The sequence below is a fragment of the Sus scrofa genome, chromosome 2 (assembly GCF_000003025.6).
Source record: "Sus scrofa isolate TJ Tabasco breed Duroc chromosome 2, Sscrofa11.1, whole genome shotgun sequence".
NCBI classification, from domain to species: domain Eukaryota; kingdom Metazoa; phylum Chordata; class Mammalia; order Artiodactyla; family Suidae; genus Sus; species Sus scrofa.
In genome coordinates, this window is record NC_010444.4 from 121,092,290 (window position 1) to 121,119,002 (window position 26,713).

Consider the following 26,713-nt stretch of genomic DNA (forward strand, 5'->3'; position numbering starts at 1 on the left):
ATTATGGTTTTCTCCAGGAGTGGCCATGACTTTAAACAGTGGTAATTTTGGTTTTTATGTAATTCTTCTTGGTCTTCTCCGTGGTGCATCAAGATGGCAAGAACATTGATTAAACAAGGCTGCTTTTGATTGTAATCATGTAACCAATATTTGTGAATTAAAAAAATTAAAAGTATATTTTCAATAGGATTATATCCAAAACTGGTATCAAATAATGTAAAAATTTACAGGAATGGGCACAGCAGGGTTCAGGTTTCACATGGGTCTCTCTGTAATCTCAATTTAGGAGTCCTGATCTCATGGCTGTAGGGTGGTTTAGAGGGAAGGGCAACTTGGGATTACAGTTGTTTTGTTGTGTTATAATTTTCTCAGGTTTTGCCCTAAAGAAGTAAAGTATCTTATGGCAATAAATAATGTTTTTCAGCATATGGAGGTTCCCAGGCTAGAGGATGAATCTGAGCTACAGCTGCCGGCCTATGCCACAACCACAGAAACACCAGATCCAAGCCACATCTGCAACCTACACCACAGCTCACAGCAACACCAGATCCTTAACCCACAGAGCAAGGCCAGGTATCAAACCTGCAATGTTATGGTTCCTCGTCGCATTCATTTCTGCTGTGCTGTGGTGTAAACGCAAATAGTTTTTAAGTACATGTTTTATCATGCCCAGACCTGGTTTCCAGCTGTAGTCTTTAATTCAGCCCTAAAATGACAACAGAGGGATTTGATATAATGGCTACAGGGAATTATGGATTTGATGTAATGGGTACAGGGAATTGTAAAAGGGAAACCACTGTTACTCTTGATCTTGAAACTCCAAATCTCTCATGAATCCTGTCAGTAGTCTCCTGTGAATCTGAGAGCTGTTTTCTACAGTAAGAGAATAATAATAAACCAAAGAGACTTACTGAGGGTCACTGAAGATGAAGGTTTTAAGCATCTGAGAGGCTAGAATTAAAAAAGATGTGGAGTATGGTTTACTCTTTGGGAGGAATCTTATATACTTACGGGCCTGGGATAGAATGTCAACATATGGTTAAGCATGAATGCAATAGACCAGGTTATAGGAAGTATTTGATTGTGTCTGAGAGAGAATAAGCGAATTATATTCTCTGTTATTAGGCTAAATTATTGTATACTATTTTCTATAGAAACGTTATAACAGCAATGTATAAAAAATACATTGCTGTATTTTTATCCAAAGACTAGTTATACAATGGTGGAAAACTGTTCATTTAATAACATGAATAGCACTTAACGTCGTACAATAATGTTTGAAAACTTATTTGATCTCCTTTAGACAAAGTAGAAATGGATTTTGCTTTTGTTTTGTTAGAACCCTCCTCATCTTCTAATTATACCTGTTGGTGCCGGAGTAGACAGAGCAGTAGATAACACGCTGACAACTTGCAGACCAAAGTGTGAATATCTATTATCACAATTCCCAGTGTTGAGACCAGATGTTAGGGGAATCGATGTGTTGTTCCAAATGGGCCGTAGCCACCATTTTTAAGAGAGAAGACTTATCTTCTAAAAAATAGAAGCCCATTCATGAGAAAGGTTTTTAGACTCAAATTAATTATAACAGTTGCATAAAAATACTGTTAAAAAACCAGCCAAAAAAAAAAAAAAAGCTCCTTGTGATATATGTGAGTTAAATTTATCTTCCTGAAAACTTTTTCTTGGGAAAATGAGAGCTAAATTTCCAGCAGTGGCAGTGAATTTCAATTATCAGAGCAAGTTGAAGAATTACTGGACAGACTTTTAGGATGTGGATAAAATAAATCATGTCTCTATTGCCTGATTTCTATTTAATTCTCTACTGGAAGAAAATAGTCCTGAGATTCTGATGACTCTTTCAGTGATGTCCAGTGCCCCTGCATTAACTTATGAATATCAGTCACTATATTATTCTAAACAACAGATGCATCTTAATGCAATGAATTACTGAGGGTGATATAATTTATAGTGAATATCAAAATCTGCATCCAAGTTTGCTTGGACAGTAAAGATTCATGGCTGAAAAAGATTCATAAGCTGTGGATAATAAATTTATAGCTTGAAGTTTTCTTATGATGCTGTGGGGAAAAAAGTATTTCAAATATGTAAAAAATGAGTGTATGCTGGTGTTCTGAAATAAGGGGCTAAATCAGAAATCTTTTATTTGTTCATAAAACAAAGAGCTTTTTTATTGTTCATTGCCTGTGACCTTAACCTCGCATAAATTGAACATAACACCCCCTACCCACACCCCTGCAATCAGCCTTTTCTTCTGCCAAGGAGAAAAGCTGTCGCCAAATTACGCTGATTGTCCTGAATACTGGACAAATAATGGAATGCTTTGAACTCATGAAACACCTTTCATCCACAAAGCGCAAAACACTTCAAAAAGAATAAGTCACATGTTCATATAATCACCCAACTCCTTCCTGGGGCTCGAGGTAGGGATGAGGTGAACTCTAGCCATGAAGTATTCTACTATATTCAGAAAAAGAAATTAAAATTTATAAAAGTAAAATAGTCTTAGGGAAGGGATGAAAATACCAAGGATGACTCAGTTGGATGGAAAGCTTATTGAACTAAATGATAGACAAGTGGCTGAATGCCAATTTGGGGGAAAGAGACATGTACCAGGGCTAGGATGGAGTGATGCAAAAGAGGTGCCTAGGACAACTCTTAGGTTCTCACAACTGCCTCTTCAATTTGTGCACTGAAGTCATGCCTTTTGCTTCATCCTAGTGTAATAATTTTACTAGAACTGTAGTTCTGCCTGGTAAAACATTTTCATATAGTCTTCGATGTAAGGTTCTGTGTGTATGGTAATGGTGGTGGGAGATCCAGGCTGAATGTCCTTTGACTCCAGACTGAAAGATAACAGTGGCATCTGGCAGGTGTTAGACGTAGATGTTGAGATCTGTGATTTGAATTAAGCTCAAAGTGGCTTCAAAGACGATCCTTTCCATTTTATGGTGGATAGATCTTCCCCCTCATCTTGGTATCTCAGAGAATGGAATTCTGCTGCACCAGATCCATTTGGAGACAGAGCATGCTGATCGAGCTGGCATTGGGGAAGAGGACTTAATTTCTTTTAAATCTCAGGTCACAGTTAATATTCAAATACATGACACTGAAAATTTTTTTCTTATGGAATTGTAAAGAGCCTTGGTCCCCTACTCAGTAACCATTTTCAGTGACGTTTCCTTTCTAATAGAATTTGTATTTTATTTAAGTATCAACCTTTTGGTCAACCCATTTGACTTGAGGGATGCTAAGGTTTCTGATTGGTTTATTCATGGTAATCGTATTTCTCCTACCAATGATTATTTCAGGACCTAGGCAAGAGGTTATTGGAACTGTGTTCAGTCCAGGTATGGGTACTGGTATAAACCTGTCCAATCAGTTTGAAGGAAAGAATTTTAATTCTATAACTAGGGAAATCTCTCCTTTTCTTCCCTGGATGATGCTGTAGTTGGTACTAGCTTCCATCCTCCAATCAAAAATCGACCTGACTGATGTATTAACGGTAGACCAGAGTTAGAGTTAAGAAAAAAACCTGGGCATCATTGAGTCACTAAATCAACAAAGTCGGGGCTTTCTATTTTCTGTGAGATATGTTTCCTTATTGCCTAAATTACTTCAAATCTGTGTTTACTGTTACAAAAGTAACAGTAAACAGCTTCCAGACTGGCTGAAAAAATTCCACCAGTTTTTCTCTCCTTTGAGTAAATGCCTGATGTAGATAATATTTGGTGAATCATTTTATTAGCTGAAACTTGGAATTTGCCATTTTTAAAGCATATATGTATATCTTTATATAGAATATATACTTATATATTTATATACAAACATGTATACAGTATATAGAAAAATACATGTAGTTAATATGTGTATGACTATACATATGGCAGTTACTTATGTTTACATGTTCATCTTTGTATATATACATACTATAACCATATTTTATATAAAATATTTTATATTTCTATTTTTTCTAAGCTATAGAAGCTCTATTTCTTATTACTTGTCCTTTAAAACATTCCGTTGATAAATAAAACATTCTGAAATAGAGACTCTCAATCAGGCATACTGAAAATTTGGTCTGTTTTAAGGAGGGAATAAGCTGGGTTCAGAATGTATTTCAAAAAATAAGAATTGGAGTTCCTGTTGTGGCGCAGTGGTTAACAAATCCAACTAGGAACCATGAGGTTGCAGGTTCGATCCCTGGCCTCACTCAGTGGGTTGAGGATCCAGCGTTGCCATGAGGTGAGCTATGGTGTAGGTTGCAGATGCAGCTCGGATCTGGTGTTTCTGTGGCTCTGGTGTAGGCCGGTGGCTATGGCTCCGATTAAGACCCCTGGTCTGGGAACGTCCATATGCCGTGGGAACGGCCCTAGAAAAGGCAAAAAGAAAAAAGACGAAAAAAAAAATAAATTAAAAAATTTGACCCTCGGTCTAAATGACGTCTCAAAAATTAAAAGGAAGAGATGTAATATGCTGAAGAGTCAGTGAGGTTTTTAGTGATTGTCACTAAGCTTCAGTCCCCTTGCCTGAATTCCAAGCTCCTGTGAGTTTACTCTGGTCATTGTCCCACCTTCTTGGGAAACAGCACTGCATTTTCTCCCAAAGGAGCATGAGAAGGAAAGATTTTTCTTAACGAGTACAACAAAAATGCCTTTCAGTTTCCCCATGGGATTTCAGTCAATGAATTCATATAAATTTATTCAGAAGATCTTTGATAATTTAGGGCCCTAATTTTATACATGATAAACAGTACACCTTTTTATTTTATTTTTTTTGGCAGCTGTATCTTTTAAATTTCAAACTAAATCTGAACGCAAGTAGCATAAGTAAAAAACTACTGTGGCCAAAAAGCTCTTTAACAAAACTTTCATGTTTTGGGAGTTGCCATTACCCCACACCTAGGAGTGCCAAAGGTTGAGAGAATGGCTACACTCAAGCAGAGTCACATTCCACCTGATGGATCCTAGAAAGTAAGGGCTTGGAGTCACTTAGAAAATCCTGAATGAAGAGTTTGAAGGGGAGGAGAAGGTAACAACATGCACAAAACAGATGAGTTTGTTGCAAAAAGATAAGGATGATGTAATACATGTATGTAGCATAGCTGGACATACTACCAAGCCATGGGATACATTTTGATATTGTGGCAGCTGAGGAACAGGAGGAAACATTTTTAAAATCCTACTATATTAAAAGCCCAGGCACAAACTACTTCATCACCTTCCTTACTCCATCGTGTACAATGAATTATTTTCATTGCTTCATGCATGTGAGTGGGTGGCAGAACCAAAATTTGGTGCAACATTTGTCTGCAAAAGAGAAAAATCACATGAAAATGTAACTGGCGGAGAGGTCTAAGAAACTTGTACAAGAACTTGTACAAGAATACATATGGGGACTTGTACAAGAATACATATTACTTCCTTTTATATTCTGGGAAACCACTGAGGAAAGGAAATCTAGAGTCCCAGGTGGCACAGCGGGTTAAGGAGCTGGCATTGTCACTACCGTTGCTCTGGTTGCTACTGTGGTGCTGGTTCAGTCCCTGATCCCAGGGACTTCTGCATGCTGTGGGTGTGATAACAGAAACAAAAACAAAAAAAAAGGAAGAACGGAAATCTAATTTAATGTTATAATGAGTATATCCATCTTAACTTGCTTTCTTCTAAATACATCTGTATTAAACTAAGTTTTCCTATGTAACTGTAAATTTAGCAAGCTCAGCATGAAATTTACCTCAGGTGATGATCAGTAGTACTTAGAATTACTCAGTTAAAAGTCTTCTAGTTACTTCTGTTTTTTTTTTTTTTTTTCTTTTTCCAGGATTTCATGAAAGCTATCTCACCATTTATTTGTAATTGGTGAGAAATGGGTATATTTAAATGAATGTATGGTAGGTACATGTGCTTATAATTTCATAATCTGAATTGGAATCAACAGTAATTTAGGGGTTAGCTTTAGAATATTGGTATTGGAATCTTCCTCAATGAAGAGAGAAATGGAATTCAAAACCAGTGAATATTGAGTATGTGGTTAAATTACAGATAGATGTCTCTGTCTCAATTTCCCTAAGTGGCCTGTCTGTGATAACCAACAGAACCAGAATGCAAGACTTGTGACTTCCAAGATGCTCCTTCCAGTGCATCACAATGTCTCCCTTTATTTTTCACTATAATCTCTTCTTAGAGTTTATTTATTGATTACAGTTTTCATTGACATTTCTACTGGAGGCCACTTCCCATATTTGGATGTTACACATATTTTCCTTGAGCTGAGTTTGGTTGCCCATAAATTGAATTTTCCAGATTTAGGCATTATTTCAAATCTGCCTCATACAGAATGTGCTGTGTGGCATTCACTCAATTTGTTTTGTTTTAGGAAGTGTAATAAATTTTAATCCTTATTAAGTTGGGAGAGTGTGGTAGTTTGACTCTTTCTATTGTAACAAACCCTTTCAAGACCGCTTTGAGTATTATAGAGCAGGGGACATATATTTTATTACCTTATATTCATAAATGCCTTTAAGAATTAAGCTAAAGTTAATACTCAAGAATTAATACTTGTATATTGGTTTACAAAAATGATTATCCTAGTTTACAATCTGTTTGACATTTATTGTACATTGTAGCTATGAGGTATACTCTATCACTTGACAGCTTGATTTGCAGGGGAAGACATTACATATGAAGAAAATCTCACTTGGTTTCTTCCTTTAATCTTAACAATTTGCTTAGGAAACCATGGTTAAATAGCTAACTAGGATCTGCTTTCAGACCACCAGTTCTGTCATTTAAAGTAAAGTTTTATAGTGGGTTTAGGAGAAAGTCCAGCCACCTGGACAATGTGGTATTTTTCACAGTAACCAAAAAAATAAAAGTGTGATTTTTATTACATAATAGCAGTGAGAAACAGCTCACTGCATTTTGGACTTAGGATATTTGGAACACACTCAGTATACTGGAAAGAATATGTATCTTTGTCAGGGCAACCTGGATTTTGGTTGGGGTTTGAACCAAAATAAATCGAGGCCACAGAGAAAAATCTCATATTTCAGATAAGGTGATGACCAGACAGTACTAGTTGTCAGATGCTTTGAATACCATAAATGTTTCTAACAAATGAGATCTTACGAGGAAGCAGTTACATAAATAGATAAAAGCTCAAGTATTCCAAATGAATGAGTGGAGGGCTCAAAACTTAGCCAGCAAGGTCTCATCCTCTGCCTTTCTCCTCTTCCTCTCTCTGTCACCGAAGAACTTTGGCTGGGCCCCAGGACTCCAAAGAAGGTATTTTGAAAACCACCAAAATAGATGAGTCATTTTTAAAAAGTCATTGAGCATCTACTATGTGGCACTCAATAGGGACAACGTAGTAGGATAATAAAGCAAACTCACTGCTCTCATGAAGTTTATATTCTAGTAGAGAGAGAAAAAGACAAGGGGATTTCACTATTCAGGGAGGGTGGACACAATGGTATCAATGAAGAGGTGACTTTGAAGCTGGGTCTGAAAGACCTTGATGGAGGAAGAAGGTTGGTTTGTTTCAGGGAGAGAAAGAATGACAGTGTGGCTGAAGTGTGAGTGAGGGGGAAGGAGGCAGAGCTAAAATTTGAGATAAGATACCCAGGGACCAGGTTAGCTATAGGCTTTAGACCATGTTTAGTTTGGACTGCATCATAGAAACAAATGGGAAGGCACTTGATAATTTCGTGCAAGAATTGTGAAATACTATATGCATTACTATGATATACTATGTCAAGGGTCCAGTGATATAATGATGATAGTGTGGATGAAAAGAAGTAGGAAAAAATATACATTATGTGGATGAATGCAACAATACTTGCTAATGAACACATGGAGTGAGGGAAAATTAGGAATCAAGGATGAAGCCACTGGATGAATAGAATAATTGTATTAAATTAACTGGGGTTGGGGAAGAAAGAGGCTTAGTAGTAGAATAGAAGTTTGTTTTAGACGTATGAATGGAGATGTCAAGTGGGCTATTGCGTCTGTAAATCAGGGGGAATGTCAGGGTGATGTAAATTTGGGAGTCATTGACATACAGATGATATTTAAGAAAATGAAATGGGATGAAATCACCTGGGGGGGAAAGAGGGGAAATGCGGAAGGAAAGAGGGGGAAAAAGACTGAGACCCAAGACACTCCAAAATTTCAACCTCTCTAGAGAACTCTCTCAAGTCTCTCCTGGTTCTAAAAGGTCTAATTATGTTGTGGAAATGTGGGATCTTCTCTAAGGTAAGGCTCTTTCCACCTGCAGCTTGATGTTACTGTCTCAGACTTGGTTTCCCTGTTCCTTAGTTCTTTCTCTCTTCACTTTTATTTTTTATTTTATTTTTGTCTTTTTGCCTTTTCTAGGGCTGCTTCCTGCAGCATATGGAGGTTCCCAGGCTAGCGGTCTAATCAGAGCTCTAGCCACTGGCCTACACCAGAGCCACAACAACGTGGGATCTGAGCCGTGTCTGCAAACTACACCACAGCTCACGGCAATGCCAGATCCTTAACCCACTGAGCAAAGGCAGGGACCAAACCTGCCACCTCATGGTTCCTAGTCAGATTAGTTAACCACTTCACCACGACGGGAACTCCTTTCTCTCTCCGCTTTTAAATGGGAATGTATGAAAGGTACTGACTGCACAGTGCTATTTGTCATGCATGCCATAACAGATGGATGGAGTTTTCTTCAGTTAGGATCATGTGGGCTGGTGGCACTTAGTTACAGAACCAAGGGCTTCCAGCTGCTGGCTGTCAGGAATTTCTGAGACTGTTGGACTTGAAGCCCCTGGGAAACTTGCCATCATCCAGGACAACATACAGGTTAAACCTAAATGGCATCCCAGCCCTTTACGTCATACAGATTCAGGTTTTGAAGAAGGGATAGTCACTTCTGAAGACTTAATCCTTGGAATCATATTTCTATTTCTTGTGCCAATTGATAGGTCTGGAGGTAATTATTTTATCCTGTGTTAGAGAAGTAGGCAGCCCATGGGGCAAAAATGAATTTTACCTCTAGATGGTGAGTGGGGAGGGCTAATCCATAAGCAATGGATAAGGTAGGCTGGGTGATTTCTTGTTTAGGAGATGTGTTCCTTGGTGAAGATTCTTATTCTTGGCTTTCTGGTTCAGGTAAAAGCAATATCCTCAGCATGAAACATTGTAAATAGAAATTTTCTGTGCTGAAACTTAGAAAACCTAAAGGTTCTGGATGTGGTCAAAATTCTCAATGTGGAAAGCTTTATTTGTGCCATATATTAGATTCCAGATATAAATGATACCATATAGTATTTGTCTTTCTGACTTCATTTAGTATGAGAGTCTCTAGTTCCATCCACGTTGCTGCAAATGGCATTATTTCATTCTTTTTAATGGCTGAGTAGTATTCCACTGTGTATATATACCACATCTTCCTAATGCAATCACCTGTAAGTGGACATTTAGGTTGTTTCCATGTCTTGGCTATTGTGAATAGTGCTGCAATAAACATACAGGTGTGTCTGTATCTTTTTTAAGGAAAGTTTTGTCTGGATATATGCCCAAGAGTGGGATTTCTGGGTCATACAGTACTTCTATATTTAGTTTTCTGAGGTACCTCCGTACTGTTTGCCATAGTGGTTGTACCAGTTTACATTCCTCCCAACAGTATAGGAGAGTACCCTTTTCTCCTCACCCTCTCCAGCATTTATTATTTGTTGACTTGTTAATGGTGGCCATTCTTACAAGTGTGAGGTGATGCCTCATAGTGGTTTTGATTTGCATTTCTCTAATAATTAGTGATACTGAGCATTTTTTTCATGTGCCTGTTGGCCATCTGTATATTTTCTTTGGAGAAAAGTCTATTCAGGTCTTTTGCCCATGTTTCCATTGGGTTGTTGGCTCTTTTGCTGTTGAGTTGTATAAGTTGCTTGTATATTTTAGAGAGTAAGCCCTTGTCAGTTGCATTGTCTGAAACTATTTTCTTCCATTCTGTAGGTTGTCTTTTTGTTTTTTTATGGTTTCCTTTGTTGTGCAAAACTTGTCAGTTTGATTAGGTCCCATTGGTTTATTTTTGCTTTTATTTCTGTTGCTTTGGGAGTCTGACATAAGAAACAAATGAACCTTTCCACAGAAGAGAAACTCATGGACTTGGAGAACAGAGTTGTGGTTGTCAAGGAGGAGGGGAAGGAAATGGGATGGACTGGGAGTCTGGGGTTCATAGATGCAAACTATTGCATTTGGAGTGGATAAACAATGAGATCCTGCTTTATAGCACAGGGAATTATATCTACTCACTTATGATGGAACATGATGGAGGATAAAGCATGTATATATATGTGTGTGACTGGGTCACTTTGCTGTATAGTAGAAATCGACCAAACACTGTAAACCAAGTATAATGGAAAAAATAAAAATTGTTTAAAAAATAAAATGATATAAATGGATATGAAATATTAAAAAAAATCTCAAAATGTTAAAACTAGGAATGAGTTTAGAGTATTGTCTAATGTTCCATTGTATTGCCACTCTATGGATAGCACATATATCTGACACCCTTTGTTATATTTCCATTTGGAAATGTCAAGTCATTTCAAAATTAACAGCAAAAAGCTGGATTTGTAATTACTATCACTTTCCCCAATAACTTGATTTGTTTTAAAAATTACCTGTCTTAATAAATGGCACCACCGTTCACTGAATTGCTCAGGCAAAAACCCTAGGGGATTTCTTTGTTCTTTTTATCTCACATACAGCCCATTCAATCAATTAGCAAATTCTGAGGACTTTACCTTTAAGAAAGATCCCAAATAAGAGTTCCTGCTGTGGTGCAGTGTGTTAAGAATCCGACTGCAGTGGCTTGGATCGCTACAGAGGTAAGGGTTCTATCCCTGCCCTGGCACAGCGGATTAAAGGATCTGGGGTTGCCACAGCTATGGCATAGGTCATAGCTGTGGCTTGGGTTGAGTCCCTGGCACAGAAACTTCCCTATGCCATGAGCGTGAACAAAAATAATGATAATAATAATTAACAGTAAAATAAAGATATATCCCAAATGTGATTCTATCTTCTCTTCCAGGGTCCCACTCCCATCTAATCCGCTGTCATCTTTATACCAGTCATCTACTTTTCACTCCCTTTGGTTACCTATTACCCCAATGATACTATGCAATGTGCCATGTATTACAATAAAGATGTATTCTTATACCTGTAGGTTGATAGGGTAGCATTTAGAACCTTTCATTTCTCATATATAATTGACAGTCACACCATCTATTCATTTCGTGTTTGCTAATTCCTTGGGTTTTTACACCTTGCTACTTCTTGGAGATGGGCGGTTTGTTTAGGTTTGACTTCCCATCCCCTGGACCATGGGCATTAGTTGAGGGATGGTTGTGCATGCACAGTAATGAATGTTAGGCCTGGTGAGTGACCATGCAGAAGAGATGTCCCCTCTTCCTCCAGACAGTGGGGGGTGAAATAGTATGTGCCTGGGAGATGCATTGATTCTGCTGATGCATGAAGGGTGAGCCTGGAAAAGTAGGAGAGAGACAAAGAGCAGTTTCTTGGAGACATCATTTGTTCAAAATTTGCCTGCAACCAGCATTGCTTCTGGAGTTTGTGTGAGCCATCGACGTATATATTATTTAAGTCAGCTTGCACTGGGTTTTCTCTCCTTTGAAACTGAAAAAGTTCTGATAGAAGATCTTAGATCACAGCACCGTTTGCGCTTGAGGGAAAATACACACTGCCCTGCAGATAAGGACACATTAGAGCAGGAGGGAAACAAATGTTCGTTAGGTACCTGGTGCTATGAGAAATGATCCACATATTACCTCATTTGCTCCTCAGACAGTCCTCAGAGGTAAGAATTAGCCTGCCTAGATTTAAGGTAGTGGAAATTGAGGTTTGGGAACACTGGGGGATTTCCTAAACTTGATTCCCTCATTTGGTTTTATTCCTGGATAAGGTGACAGAGGAAGCTGTGTGTTGGGGATGGTGATTGAAATTTATAATGCCCACATTTCTAGCCTTTGACTAATCATGTCTCACGTTGTGCTCATTTTTGTCCCCATATTTCCCATTGATTTCTTCTCATCTAAGATTAAGTTTATTTGCTGCCATAGTATTAGTAGTCCTTGTAGCCATCCTGACAGGAAGGCAGACAGACTGCCTGATGCCTGATGTACCAAACACAAAGGTATCCACATTCTAGATGAAGATGGAGGTGGTAGCATATATATAACAGCTCAAATCAATAAGACTTGTGCCCGAAGGAGCAGATTGATTTTATTTACACCTGCAGCAATGGGCTCTCTGTACCTCTCCTCCTCAGGGCTCATGGTGTTCAGGGCATTGACAGTGACAAGACTGCTGAGAATCAATGAGAATGGAAACCACATTTAGCGATGGTTGGCTGCAGCTGGAGATTCAGCTATCTGTATTGACTTCAAGGCAAAGCAGTTTAATTTTCACAGAGCACTCTACCCTCCTTAAACTGCATTTTTTTTTTTTAACCAAGCAGAAGGTTTTTGTGTTGAGCATGATGTTCTGGAAAGAGGTCTTTAAAGGAATGATTCTCCAAAGGAAGAGGAGGCTGAGGCAGGACCTGACTTTGTCTGTGGAGGTGACACTCACTGCCACCAGCTCAGGGGTTTGATGCTTCTGGGTGGTAAATTCTAGGTCCAACTCTTGACTCTCAGATGACTTTGACAAATTGTGCCTCCCCATGACAGCTAAGTGCACTTCTAGAATTTTGATGGTTGTAGTTTCCTTGTTTATAATTTTTTTAAAGTACTTGGTCTTGCCTGTATTCTGCAGTTCACAAATGATAATCCCAATCCCAACCTTTGGTGTTTCTCCTTCTATACTGCTCGTCTTTCAAGCTTTATAATTACCTCCATAACCACTGCTTTCTTGAACAGCTTATGTGGTTTGATCCACATTCAATAACTGTAGCTCCTCCAGAATCTTGAATTACCAGGTGACTGTCCACAAGTCTCTTAGTTCTGGGGCTACAGCTGAGTCCTCCCTGAGTGGTACTTAGGGCAGAAATGACAAACAGACTACATGTCATACGCCAACTATGAGTAAGCAACAGTGGCTGTCTGGAGCCCGGGGTTGAGCCTTGTAAAGCCAGAATGTGTCTGGGTTCAGTTGGAAAGAATTCTGTTATCAATGTCTTCCTTGGGTGCCACACAGCAAAAAGAATGGCATCACCCTTTGCAAGGGTCTCATTTGGAGTGTTAGAGGCTGCACCTCTGCATTGGTCAGCTAGGTCAGGACTTAGAGAGGAACAAGGCCTTGCTTTTTATCCCCACTCAGGCAGTTCTTAGTTTCCCAACTGCAGTTGTCACATCAGCCATTTGGCTGGGTAGATGTTCTGAAGGACATGAAGCTGAGAATAGCTTCTAGGATCTGGATGAAGAGTGTAGAGGGACAGCCCAGGCTGGGTTCTGGGGGAGGACTTCCCAGGGTGGGCACATTGACGGCTACCCCGGTATTTGAACTTCAGCTTCTGTAAGTCAGTTTCATCCAGGTGAAGATACCAAGAGTGACATGCAACTTGGACTAGGCTGGGTAAAGTCCTTTTTACATGGACCTTATCATATAAAGTAATTACAAACTCTAGCTAAAATTACCAACATTTATTTCAGCCGGGATTATAAACTATTGATACTCTTTAATGATAATTGTATTACCTTTACTAGGGATATTTTTTTGAGTGCCATCTCCTCTTGAACAGCTGAACCACCATTTTTCAGATTATGTCTTACTAAGCTTCCAGTTAAAACCCTTAACATAATAGATAACAGTCCCAGAATAAGTCAGTTATGCCAAATTAGGCCCCTTCCAGATGGGTCTATTTATTAGCATTTTGACACTCATAAACTATTCTATCATTGCTTATCCACACCCATCACTGTTTTTTTGAATTCCAATAACATAGACCAAATTGTTCAGTATTATATCATACTAGCCTTCTGTTTTTATTTCAATGTTTTAAGCTGTCCCCATGGATGAAGCTTGGTATTTTACATGCTTCTTTATACTCTTGCAGCAATTAACACAATGCCAGATAGACTAAAGCATGTTAAGATTGATAAAATATTAATATGAATAATATTGTTGTTTTAATGAAATAATGGCTTTTGCTAGTCTCACAAGAAAAGACTGGGGAAAAGACCTGGTAAAGGAGAATTCAGCATCTGATTCTTTCACTTAGTTACATTTGAAAGAAACTATAGACCCAAGGTGTGAATTTATCAGTTGCTGCCTTGTTCAACTGAATCTATGCTTGATGTGGGTTTGTTTTTTCCTTGATGGTTAGGTAAGCTAGAAGAAGAGTTTACAAGTCAGTGAAGAACTTGTTAGTGAGGGTAAGCCTATTAACTACAACTTCATAGAAGATTTTTCTCTTTGGCATGTGCTTAAACCATTTTAACTAAAGATATTTTAAAAAATCTTAAAAGTATCTTTCTGGAATATATGATACAGTTCACCTTGGGGGAAGATGATGTCATCATGTTGGAATTACAAAAACTTTCACTTCTCCAAAAAGTTGTACTAATCAAATTTATGGAAGTAGCTCCTCATTTTAGAGGATATATTTATGCTATGTATATACTGTGGTCTTCTGATGAGTAAAATCTGCCATGTATGTAATAACATATTTTAGGAAATAAAAAAGCAAAAGCTTATCTTTAGAATCCTTCCAGAATGTTCACGTAACACTGAAGAAGTTGCTGAGTGCAGTCCTGCAGTCTTTAAAAGCAGGAATTGCTATTAATGCTCCACGCCCAACCTCCTTCTTCTCAACTTGATGTCGTATGGAAGAGAGATAATTTTCTTTATGGTTTGAATTAGGCAAACAATTTGTAATGGATTACATATGGCCCTCTCAATAAAAATGGACCAAAAAATATTTTGAATTCCATTGTAAATTAAACTAAAAATTCTGTTATTCCAGATGTTTGTCTCCTGACTGGGGATTATTTTCTGGGAAAGAATATTAATTTCTGAAATGTCAGTCTGGAGGTTCTCAATTGTTGGTGATGGTGTCTTATTTCCACAACATTCAGAATAAAAATACAGAGTCTCATAAGCAGAATATTACATGATCATAAGGAAGAGACTAGAATTAACTGATGGAGGTGTCTCAGCTTAGAATAGGGATTTATTACTTTGATTATAAAAGGCTTTTTATTCTTCTTGAGTCCTTCTTGAGTCATCCAGTGAAAGACAAATACTCAGGGAGAGTTAAAATTAAAAACACAAACTAATAGTGAGGAGCAGGAGGTGAATTATTCAACACTTCATTTTACTCCCATGGAGAGTGGGCCATGGGAAGGGGACGTAGGCTGAGGAGAGGAATTTGAACGTAACTAGGAATAGCCAGATAAGAGGAGAGGTTCTTCAACTTGCCTGATAATTAGAACCACCTGGGGAAAGTTAGCTGGAATAATTGGAAGGAATTAGTTATAATTCCTTGTGGGCCTTAGAAGAAATGCGATCATGGTTTTTAAGTAATCATTGCATAAATTTTAGAATGTAGGTATGTGTGACAAAAGCATTGCTTTCAGTAAAACAATATGGCTGTATGACCTTCAGGCAAGTAATTATCCATCCCTAAAATTCTTTTTTTAGTTAGAAAATAAGATAATTGGCTTAGATAATTAAATAAGCAATGCTTTTTTCTTTTCTCTTTTGCATCTCTGCCAAGCAAATATATATGTGTTCCTCATGATATGTCTTTTTAAAATAGCAGGTAATAATTGTTCTAGTGAATTAGACATTGGAGTAGGTTGTCACATAATCATTTTGACATGAGAAAACTTAGAACTAAAGACTTTTTTGTATTAAAAATTGGAAAAGTTTCCTAATGTCTCTTATATGTATTACTATTCAGTGATAAGCTTAACTGGAAGGAAAATACAGGATTGAAAAATTAGTGTTCTTTATTTTCATAACAATTTAGAAAAGACCAAAGTGGTGAATTTCAGAGCCTTGGTCATCCTTGCAGACAGAGAATCATCCAGATCAGAGCTGTGAGTTCCTCCATCACATAAAATAGAGGTCTCCTAAAAGATCAATCCTTCTTTAATTATTTACATGTACTTTGCTTAAACCCAAATGACCGTTCTTATCAAAACATCCTCATCAGGGACAAGGACCTGATTTGAAGTCAGTTTCCTAGCAGTGAACCAACTAAACCTAAGGATGCTAACTGGTAGCCAATTCTCCTTTCATGGGTGATTTGAAGGCCCAAGAGAATTATTCTATTGTATGTTATAGGAACTTGGCTTTCTAGGTAAATGGTAGTTGATAGAACATCTTGGTGAGAAAGAATCTCTGATCAGATGACTCTATTTAAGTCTTGCTAAGCAAAGATACAGATGCTGGAGACAGAATTCTGCTTACAGAATGAGATACTAAATGCCTGTGTCCACAACTGGCTTTACATGTGTCCAGCCTAGAACAATCAATTTTGTATTTTGAGAGAAAAGAAGCTCACATCTCCTCTAGTTGTCACCTACCAAATAGCTTTCAACCCAAGGAAATCATTCTGTCCCCACAAGGACATTAAGATGTAGAAAGAGTATGTATCAACTCTCTTCTTTTTTGCAAAGAGAAAGGATTAGAGGAGGTTAAGTGACTTAAAGTGACAGAATGAGGACATCTCTCAAGGTGTAGAGAAAACACCCCTACTTACCATTGTCGTAAAGGCTTAACCATGGAGCTGGAGTCTAGGAGAATCAGGATGGAGGAAGTTTCTTTACACTTGCATGGGGTCATGGGGGGAAGAATCTAGACTGCCTCATGACAGGTAAGTGAGGTGGATTTGGAGAGGCAGTCTCCCAGTTTCTGGGTGGTGTGGCAGGGACCCAGGTATTTTTATTCCTCTGAGTGTGTCCAGGAATATAGCTGAGTAGAAAGCCACAGGGCTGTCATGGACACTGCCATTGTTAGCAACCATGTGATCCTATGGCCAAGGCAGAGATTTGAACACTTAGTTGGGAGATGATATGGAGGTGGGTCTCTGTGCATATGAGAGCCAAAGTTAGAGCCCCTTTCCCAAAACCAGCCACCAGGCCCTAACCAAACCAAGAAAAGGAAGCAATACCACTACCATTGCCCTGGAGATAAGAGGAACAAAGGACTGCCTGAGGAAGTCTGCCTTGCACTTCACAAGGTTTAAGAAGTCACAGCCCTTATCTATGCCCTGAACCTCAGATGAGCTAATGGTAATGATGAGAGTTCAAGTCAAGAATACTTTGAAACGGATTAAACATTATTATCTTAAAGGACTTTTGAAAGGAAGGACCAAAGCATATTTTGAATTGAATAGCTCCCAGAACTAAATTCCCTAACTAGCCCATAGGGACTCAGTAAGAAAAACATGTTGTTCATTGACAAGTTAAGAGACCTATATAAATGGTGATGTGAGTGAATTTGGGCCCCCACTACACTTCCATGTACAGAGAAATTGTCCATTGAAAGCTGCTCATAATATACATGCATATTTCTTCAAAATAACTATTCCCAGATCATGAATTTTTGACTTTTACTTGGACCAAAAGCTCAAGCCTGCAAATGTTTAGAATTACTATGACTTGTATTTTATAGTGTTCAAGAGAAACTGGGTTTAAAAAAAATGACAAAAGAACTCAGGAAAATTTCCTGCTTCATCAGTCACTTAAATGAGGAGTTTTGCCATCAAGAAAAGAAGGGAAATAAAAATTTTAGCGTGAGGTTACTTGAAGCAAGAATAGTTGGAGGCCATTTATCTAGGGAATTCCATTTCCTCACCTACCTGTGAAGTGGGGGAAAGAAAGTGGAAACTCTCCCACCACTGCTTTTAGATTCCTGTAAGCTGTCAACGTTTCTCAATGCTCCGTGGTTTTGAAAAAATCAAAGAGAACCATTCTGGCATTTAGGATGATGCTTGAGTTTATGAGGCATTTGATCCAGAGTCAAGAGTGTCTGATATTTCAACTTGGCTATTTCACACAACTATGTCTGTGGGTCAGAAGTGTGATTAGAAGATAGTTTTCACTGAAGTTGTAAGTTCTCTGCATTGACTTTTTTTTTTTTTTTTCCCCCACGCTTGGGAGATTCTCATTGTTAATATGTTAAATCTTTAATTGCCCACAGCTGGAAGTTTCCTTCAGTAATTATGAGATTCTTTTCTGCATTTATATTGTTGATCATCCTGTGTGAAAGTCTGTAACAGCCCTCATTTAACTCTTCTAGAGTGCTTGAAAAATTATCACTTTGAAGGCAGGAACCAGATCCTATTAGATACTTTTTTCCTTTTGGCATTAGAGCAGGTTCCTATTGTTAAAAGTAGGCATGATTAAAATATTTTTAAATCATTCCCAATTGTTTTGAGATTAAAATTCCTTCTAGATTCAAACTTGAAGGCTTTGATCTCACCCTGAAATTTCTTTTTCTTCTGCTTTTATGAAAAGTTGCTTCATCCATTTTTAATTTTTAGAAGCAAAAAGTGCTCTGTGTGCGCTGGAGAGTTTCCTATTTTTTCCCTGTTTGAAAAGTGACAAGTTAGCTAGTTTTCTTTCAAAGCAGATTTATGAAATTATTACTACTTCATCTCTTGTTATTTCATCCATTTTAAAATCTTTAAAATCATTTTCCGAATTTGCCTTTGGCTTACTTGAATTAATGCTTTTAGCCTCAGTGAAACCCATTGAGTTGAAAATGACAGGCCTCTTCAGAGATGCACCCACTGTCACCACTTGGAATCAATATTCTTTTGGCTGAGAGGCATAATTTTAATTTACATTATCACATTACTCAACAAACATATATTAATCTCTTCTTCCAAGCAGAGAGATGAGGTTTTCCTCTGAGGATGAGACCTTTGCTCAGAAGTTAACATGTAAATTTTACATTTTTAACTTTCCCACTTTAAGCTTTGCGAGGGCTTCTTACCTGGGTGATTGAAAGCAATTTCAGTAAGTGCTAAGTCTAATTGTTTCATATCCACACAGGATCTCTGGGGGTTTTCTTGCATATTCACTGTGCAATGTGTTCCTCCACTCCTCTGCCTCTATACAAAAACCACTTCCCTCAGGACCCCCGTGTTGCTGGCTGGCTCATTGTACCCATGTCAAGTTTATTATATAGCTGTGTGAAATTGTGTTCATGAACCTGACAGCCTCTGCTCAGGAAGGACTTGCAAAGAGAAGCATAACTGCAGGGAACCAAGGAAGATGAATGTACTATTATAACAAGGCATCAGAAGAGTCTCTTGGTTCTCCTATGTGAGCTATGGCCCATGCAGAATATTAGGGATTGATAATAATGACTGTTTATTGAGAAATTGCTAATCTAAGTGCTTTGCGTGGATCATCTTACTTCATCCTCGCCATGTCTGTATGCAGAGGGTGCCATTATTTACCATTGTGAAGCCAAGGAACAGAAAATTGGAGTTGCTGCTTTGCCCAAATTCCTATAGGCAGTAAGTGCTAAAGGCAGGATGAATCTGCATATTCTAACTTGAGGGTTTGGGTGCATGAACTTCTCTGTTCTTGATCTAAATCATATATTGAATGTTTGAAGTAAGATAGTGGCAGTGTGTGTCAAGTCGTAAAATGAGTGTTGCCTGAAGTTAACGCCACACTACAGTATCAAATTGGATTTGATCTTGGAGTTTTCTAATTCACCTGTATGTAATAATTCCTTATGACGCATGACTTTCTTCTAGTCTTATTGAATATACAATTGATACTACATATCTCATTTAGATGATAAAATCACGCAGAATAGAGCCCTTCTTTCTTTCATTCATCTATTCATTCATCCACCAAATATTTATTGAGCTGACATGGAATCCCAGGACTGATGATATCCTTTATTTACTTGATAACATTTGGTTTCCCAAAACATCTGGGACTGAGGAACTTGTGGGGAGAGAAGAAAAATCCCAGAAACAGAGTGTACTCTTGAGAGAGAGGAGGACATCACAGGACCACTGCAAGTAGGGATGCGGGAACTGTCCGATGACCCCGGCAGGCATCTCAGCTGTTATGTGATGAGGCACCTCTCTTATCTTGGAAGTGACATTAAAATCATTCTTTGCATCACTCAAGGACTCTATCTAGTTCAGTAACCTGCACATGGTGGACAATTCACATTCACTTCAGGAATAAATGAATCTTTAGATGCACACTGAGAATATATAAATAAGAATATAAATCAAGGAGTCCCCATTGTGGCTCAGTGGGCACGAACCTGACTAGTAACCGTGAAGAGGTAGGTTCGATCCCTGGCCTCGCTTAGTGAGTTAAGGATCCGACATTGCCATGAGCTGTGGTGTTGGTTGTAGATGAGGCTCAGATCCTGTGTTGCTGTGGCTGGCCGCTGCAGAAAGTAAATCAAATATGGTGCAAATAAATTCTAGTTGATACATAGAAAGGAGTTTCAGGGTATATTGAATGAAGCTTCTAGGCCTGAGTAGCTCTGATATGGGGCCAGTGAGTTCTTGGTATAAGATGACCCATCTCTTCTCCTTGGGAACAGTACTGTGGGGAAAGCCATTCAAGCCTGAAAATCCAGTTTTCTCCTTTCACTAGCTCAACAGGACCCTGATTGAGCCAGTGTCTCTAGTATCTAACCCATTCCAGATATTAGAGGCACTGGCTGTATCTGAGCTATTACATTTTATATCTTGAGAAGTCTTTCTATGTTGTTTTTGAACAACATAGAAAATTTAAACTTATAGAACAACATAGAAATTTATAAACTTATAAACAACATAGAAAATTTACTTATTTTTTGCTTCTTTCCCTTGGTGGCAAGCTGGAGATCTGCCCAAGTGTAAAAAATGCTTTATTCACTGGTCTGAAAATCTCCTAAAAACCTTTCCCTCCTAATGACTACTATAGCAGTTATAGAATTGGGCATGTAGAGGTTACATTAATATACCTAAAAGCTTTTAATTTTTGTGTGAAAGGTGATACGAACTCTTCTATTTGGGAATTTCACAGTATGTGTAAAACCTGCGTTTAAATTCTCCACCTCAAGAGTTCCCTTTGTGGCTTGGCGGACACAAATCTGACAAGCATCCATGAGGATGCAGGTTTGATCTCTGGTCTTCATCAGTGAGTTAAGGATCCAGCATTGCTGTGGCTGTGGTGTAGGCCAGCGGCTACAGCTCTGATTCGACCCCTAGACTGGGAAAAGACCAAAAAAAAAAAAAAAAAATTAAAAACGAAAAATAAATTCTCCATCTCCCAAGCCACTGAGGCCAGAGTGATTCCAAAAAGCCAGGTGGAGGAGAGTTGACCATTTGGCTCCAGAGCTTGACTTGAGGCACAGGCATGTTGTCTCTGCTTACCCAGAGTTTCATTAGGTGTCCTCTCCCTGCCTCAGTGTGGGGTGGCCTGGACACCTGCCATGTGGACACTCAGGAGAGGAGAGAGAGACAAAGCCTGTGTTACGGTTTCAAGGTTGTTTGTGGGCAACAATATTCAGTAAATATTTAAAAATACTGTAAAGAGTGTTCTCCGGGCCTATCAAGGGCTAAGCATCAGGGAAAGGATTGTGACACATGCCCTCCAAGTTACCTTGCTGAGCGGATTTGTGGACTCGAGCTGCTGTTTGATGTGGCTTCAAGGAGACCTTTTGTTACTTCCATGCCTGGGGCTGACCCCCAGCACTTGGCCTCTGCTCCAGTGCCCTTCTCTGCACAGGCAAATGGCCAGGACCACAGAAGGTTGTGGGATGAGCTTAGTGCTTCTGGCCTTGTCCCCACAGGCCCCAGCAGACAGGGCAATACCCTGCTTTGAGAGCCCTTAGTGTGACCAGATGTGCCCTGAGAGAGCCTGGGACTCTCCGAAAGACATAGAAATAGCAGCTAGCAAGGAGGGGTCACTGCTTATGTCTCAAACATTTATGTGCTTGCAAATGCAAATAGCTCAGGACATGGCTGAACTGTGGTTGCCTCTGCTGCAGTCTTCTGCCTGTTTCTCATCCTTGTGTTTGCTTGGCCTGCCAGGGAGCTGCACAGCAAGATGGGATTTTATGACTGTGTTCCTTCAGCTTTTACTGTTCAAAGGTACAGGATGGGGTGTGTGATTCATGCAGAACCAAAATTTAAGTAATGGCTGATTAGTGAAAAAATGAGCCTTGACTGTTGAGGAATTCCTCCCATGTAAATTAATCCTTGTGTTAGGATCACAAAGGAATTTGTTAGGTGGCAGTGCTAGAGGCATTTGACAGGGTTTTACTAATCCACATAAGACACCTTCAGGGTTTATAGGTGGCAGGCATTTTACTATTAGAAGTAGCAGCATCTTGTGTTTTGTGTTTTGGGGAAATGACTCTTGTAAAGATGCCCTGGGCATTTGTGCAGGCTGACAGTGGTGCTCCCTGACCATCTCATTCAGTGTCTGCATCCACTCTGATGGGAATTGATTGTTGTCGGGAGGATCATTTCAGCTCTTTGGGACAGTCAGAACACCAAGCCCTGTGTAATTTACAACAGGATCAGGGCTTTGCCCTTCTGCAGCTTGCCAGTAAAATAGCAGACCAGATTGAGAGAGGCACTGAAAAAACCTGGTGGATGAAGCCAATCCTTGAGCATCTCCCTCTCCCAAATCCTCTCTCTGGATCACTCCCCTCACCAGGTGAAGTGGTCACATAGGACATTTATTCTTCCCATGTCCAAAAGGACATGACCTTTCAGGAGTGAGACTCCCCCCATCCCCCACCCTCTGTGCCTTGTCCTAAATTTTTCTACCAAGAAAACCATCCCCAGGTAGTACAACTAGCGTGTACATTTTGCAAGTGGGGTTTTGTTCCTCAGAGTCAAGTCATAGTTTTTAAAAGTTGACAAGGTTTTCCCCTGCGTACCCTCCTGCCCCCCCCCCCCCGCCATGTGGGACTGACCCACTAAGCAGCTTTAAGCAAGTCGCATGAGCCCAAGGGCTTCATTTTTAGAACTGGTGAATTGGAGGACGTCATACTTAGACACCCCTAACAGGAACATCCCCTCAGCTCCAAGACTCTGTGATCCTCAGAGGCTTTCTCTTTCTGCCTGTATCAGTCTCTCCCTTCTCTGAATTTTCACTGTCTTTTACTTTGCATGCTTTATAGTACAGAACAGCAACATCGGCTTTACCTGAGAACTTGTCAGAAGTCTAAATTCTGGGGCCTCACCCAAGACCTACTGAATCAGAAACTCTGTAGTAGACCCAGCCATTTCTGCTGATTCTAATAGACACTAACATGTGAGAGCTATTGGGCCAGGGCTCTGATGATTTGTGTGCTTTTAGCATATTATGGGCAGGAATGAAGCCTAATACAATTTATTTCTCCTATGGTTTGGAAAAATGAGTGCTGGAAAAACTCTGCTTCTTAAATATTTCTGCATGATACTCTGTAGACCATTACCCTATGATACACAGCTAATCTCTGATGATGACTTTTCCAAGAGTTTGGTACTGTGTGGTAAGAGAAGTAAAATTGTTCCTATCTTGCTCACAAACTGCTTTTCTCTCATTCCTTCTTTCTTAATGAACCTCTTCCTTCTGAAAAAAAATGTTTTCTAATTTTGCATTTTGCTTTCAATGACTTTTATCGGACAGTGCTGTATATTATGGAGCTGGGAGACAAAGAGATTGAAGATGTTTTTATATGTGTCGTGATACAAAGCTTCCCTACAGCCGGGGCTGGAGGCGGGGGCAACAAAACCAAACAAGCAATGTTTGTTTTAGTATCCGAGGCCATGATTTAAAACCTGTTTACATGGCTAATTATTAAAGCATGATAAACATACTTTCTCAAAGACATGAGGAAAAGTGCATTTTTTCGTTTACCTTCTGTTTCTACTGGGCTATGTTTCCAACAGATGGCAGGAGCATCTGGGAAGCAAGCCAGTTAGGCGCGCTGATGGGCCCTGTACTTCCAGAGTAACAGCTCCTGGTCATTTCCATGAGTCAAGAGTGTGGATGAGAGAGGCATTAGCGCTGAGCTTAAACATAAAACCTGAGCTGTCTCCTAGAGTGAGACTGGAGATAAAAGGATCATAGATTTGATAGAACTGGGAAGGATTGTTCACTTGCTTGCATTTTCGAAATGATTTGTGTCGGAAAGAATTGACATGTGTAGGTGTGTTTTCAATTATACAAAGGTTATCTCTTTTGTTTAAAGGGCCACAGCTAGCAGTAATTAAGCATGTCATTGCCTGCTGGCAACTGCTCATTCTACGTGCTGTTTTTATTCCCATTTAGCTCTTTTCCGAGGTAAAATACTCTAGAATCAACAAGGACATACATATGAGAGAGAAAATATCAACTTCTTACAATTAGTATCTCATAAAACTAGGAATGGCAATATCTGACAATGCAGTTAGCTTTATAGAGCATGCAAAATTTATTCATGGGTCGATCTGCAAGGAGACTTGGGTAAATACTGCAAAACAGTCCCAAGACACTAAATAACTTGGCAATTCTGCTGACATCTCTTGGAGCTGGTGTGCCACATAATGAAGCAATGTTCACATTTTGTGAAAGGAGTTGGAGGCTGCAGGATAAGAAAGAGGAAAATACATTTTCTTTTAAAAGATGAAATACAATTGACTTACCAAAATCTGTGGCATGGATGGCAATTCCAAAGAATATAAGAGAGGGTATCCTTCTAAGTTTCCAATAGTCCCACAGGAATATCCTGAATAGATGTTGGAAGTTGTAAGTAGAACAGGATAAACAAATTGTAAGGGATATCAAAGATGATTTCACTCAAAAGTCAGGTAGAGTGAAGAGCAAAAGCTCGCAAAGGCCATTTTCCTCTTTGGCCTTGTATAACCAGTCAGCACTCCTTTCTATTATTAGGTCTCAACTATTCTGCTCTATAGTTTTGGCCTTGGGCTGATTAGCTATTCCACTATGTCCTGATAAATAGGAAAGTACACTTTATCTTTTTATTTTTGGGTCCCCCACTCCCCAGTCTATAAGGACTTAATAAGTGTTGAATGTTCCATGACTTAATAGGTCCACAGGGAACCTCTAGCTCAACAGACTGCTGGCTTGTTACCAAACCCAACTCTTTATGGTCTGTTGGTGCCCCCTGCTCATCTTAGGCTCCTTGCCCAGATTCTGACCTCCTGTTAGCTTGGCTCCTTGTAACTGGGCTTTCTCATCCTTGGGGGCCACAAAAGAAGTAGAGGCAAGAAGCAAGAAGCTCCTCAGAAAGGTTCTGTTAAGAAAAAGGAAAATCGCATGTCAATGGGTTACTTTATTTTCCCTCTTCCTCATGTAAAGAATCTTTAGGGAAGAGTGAAAATACCTGTCCTCCTTATGTAAATCTTCTGTATGATAGTTCTTGTGCAAAAACAGCTTGCTAGTCCTTTGTCATTCAGAGCAGGCAATGGAGTGAGTCATGTTGAATGTGAAGGCAGAATGGGAGAATGACTCCTTGGTGTTTTGGGGAGGGGGAATATGGTAGCTGGATTGTTGCTCATCCCCAGATTCCTTCCTTCCACTACTTATTAAGCTTACAATTCCACAGGTTTTTTTTTTTTTTTGGCATTAAATGCAAAACATGCAAATATACCCAGGAGAAGTAATAAATTACCCATTGTGCAATATATTATTATCAGAATGACATATTAGAATATGTGGTCATAATTCATGTTACTATAAATAAATTTATAAGTTTTAGATACCTTCACTCTAAGCCTCTTTGCCACAAGTATTTTCACTGCATGAATAATTGACTATAATGCAATTTTGCTGTAAAAGATAGAATTCCTGGTTGACAGATTGGCTTGAGAGTTTAGTTTCAACTGGTTGGAGCATGTTAGCATTTCTTCAGTTAGTGACATTTTTGATGGCTTCATTGAGCTGACAGGTGATGATGATTTACCACAAGAGTTGGTTTCTGTTGTTTTTATATTTTTGTAGAGGCATAGCTGAAGTACAATATTATATAAGTTCTAATATAACATAGTGATTTGCAGTTTTTAAAGATTATATTCCATTTTATGGTTATTATAAAATATTGGCTATATTCATTATACTGTGTTGTATAATATATCCTTGTGGCTTGTTTTGTGTGTAATAGTTGATACCATGAAGTTCCCATTAGTGTGCAGTGGAAATGAATATGACTAGTACCCATGAGGACACAGGTTTGATTCCTGGCCTCACTCAGTGGGTTAAGGATCTGACACTGCTGTGAGTTGTGGTGTAGGTCACAAATGCAGCTGGAATCTGGCATTGCTCTGGCTGTGGTGTAGGCCAGCCGCTGCAGCTCTGATTCAGTCTTGCTCTTCACCCTTCCTACTGCCCACTGGTAACCACTAGTTTGTTCTCCGTAACTTGAGTCTATTTCTTTTTGTTAACTTCACTAATTATGTTTTATGATATATGATATCATACAGTATTTATCTTCCTTTCTTTTTTGTTTTTTTTTTTTTTTTTAGGGCCGCACCTATGGCACATGGAAGCTCCCAGGCTAAGGGTCGAATTGGAGCTGCTGCTGCTGGCCTATACCACAGCCACAGCGATGTGGGATCCGAGCCATGTCTGCAACAGACATCACAGCTGATGGCAACACTGGATCCTTAACCCACGTAGTGAGGCCAGGGATCGAACCCACATCCTCATGGATACCACTTAGGCTCATTACCACTGAGCCACAATGGGAACTTCTATATTTGTCTTTCTTTTCTAAATTAT

General features: G+C 39.1%; 1 long non-coding RNA gene across 1 annotated transcript in view; it reads left to right on the plus strand.

Annotated features, from left to right (window-relative positions):
* The window catches only part of LOC106509534, a 409,533-nt gene that overhangs the window by 113,475 nt on the left and 269,345 nt on the right, over positions 1–26,713 (plus strand). The window lies entirely within an intron of this gene.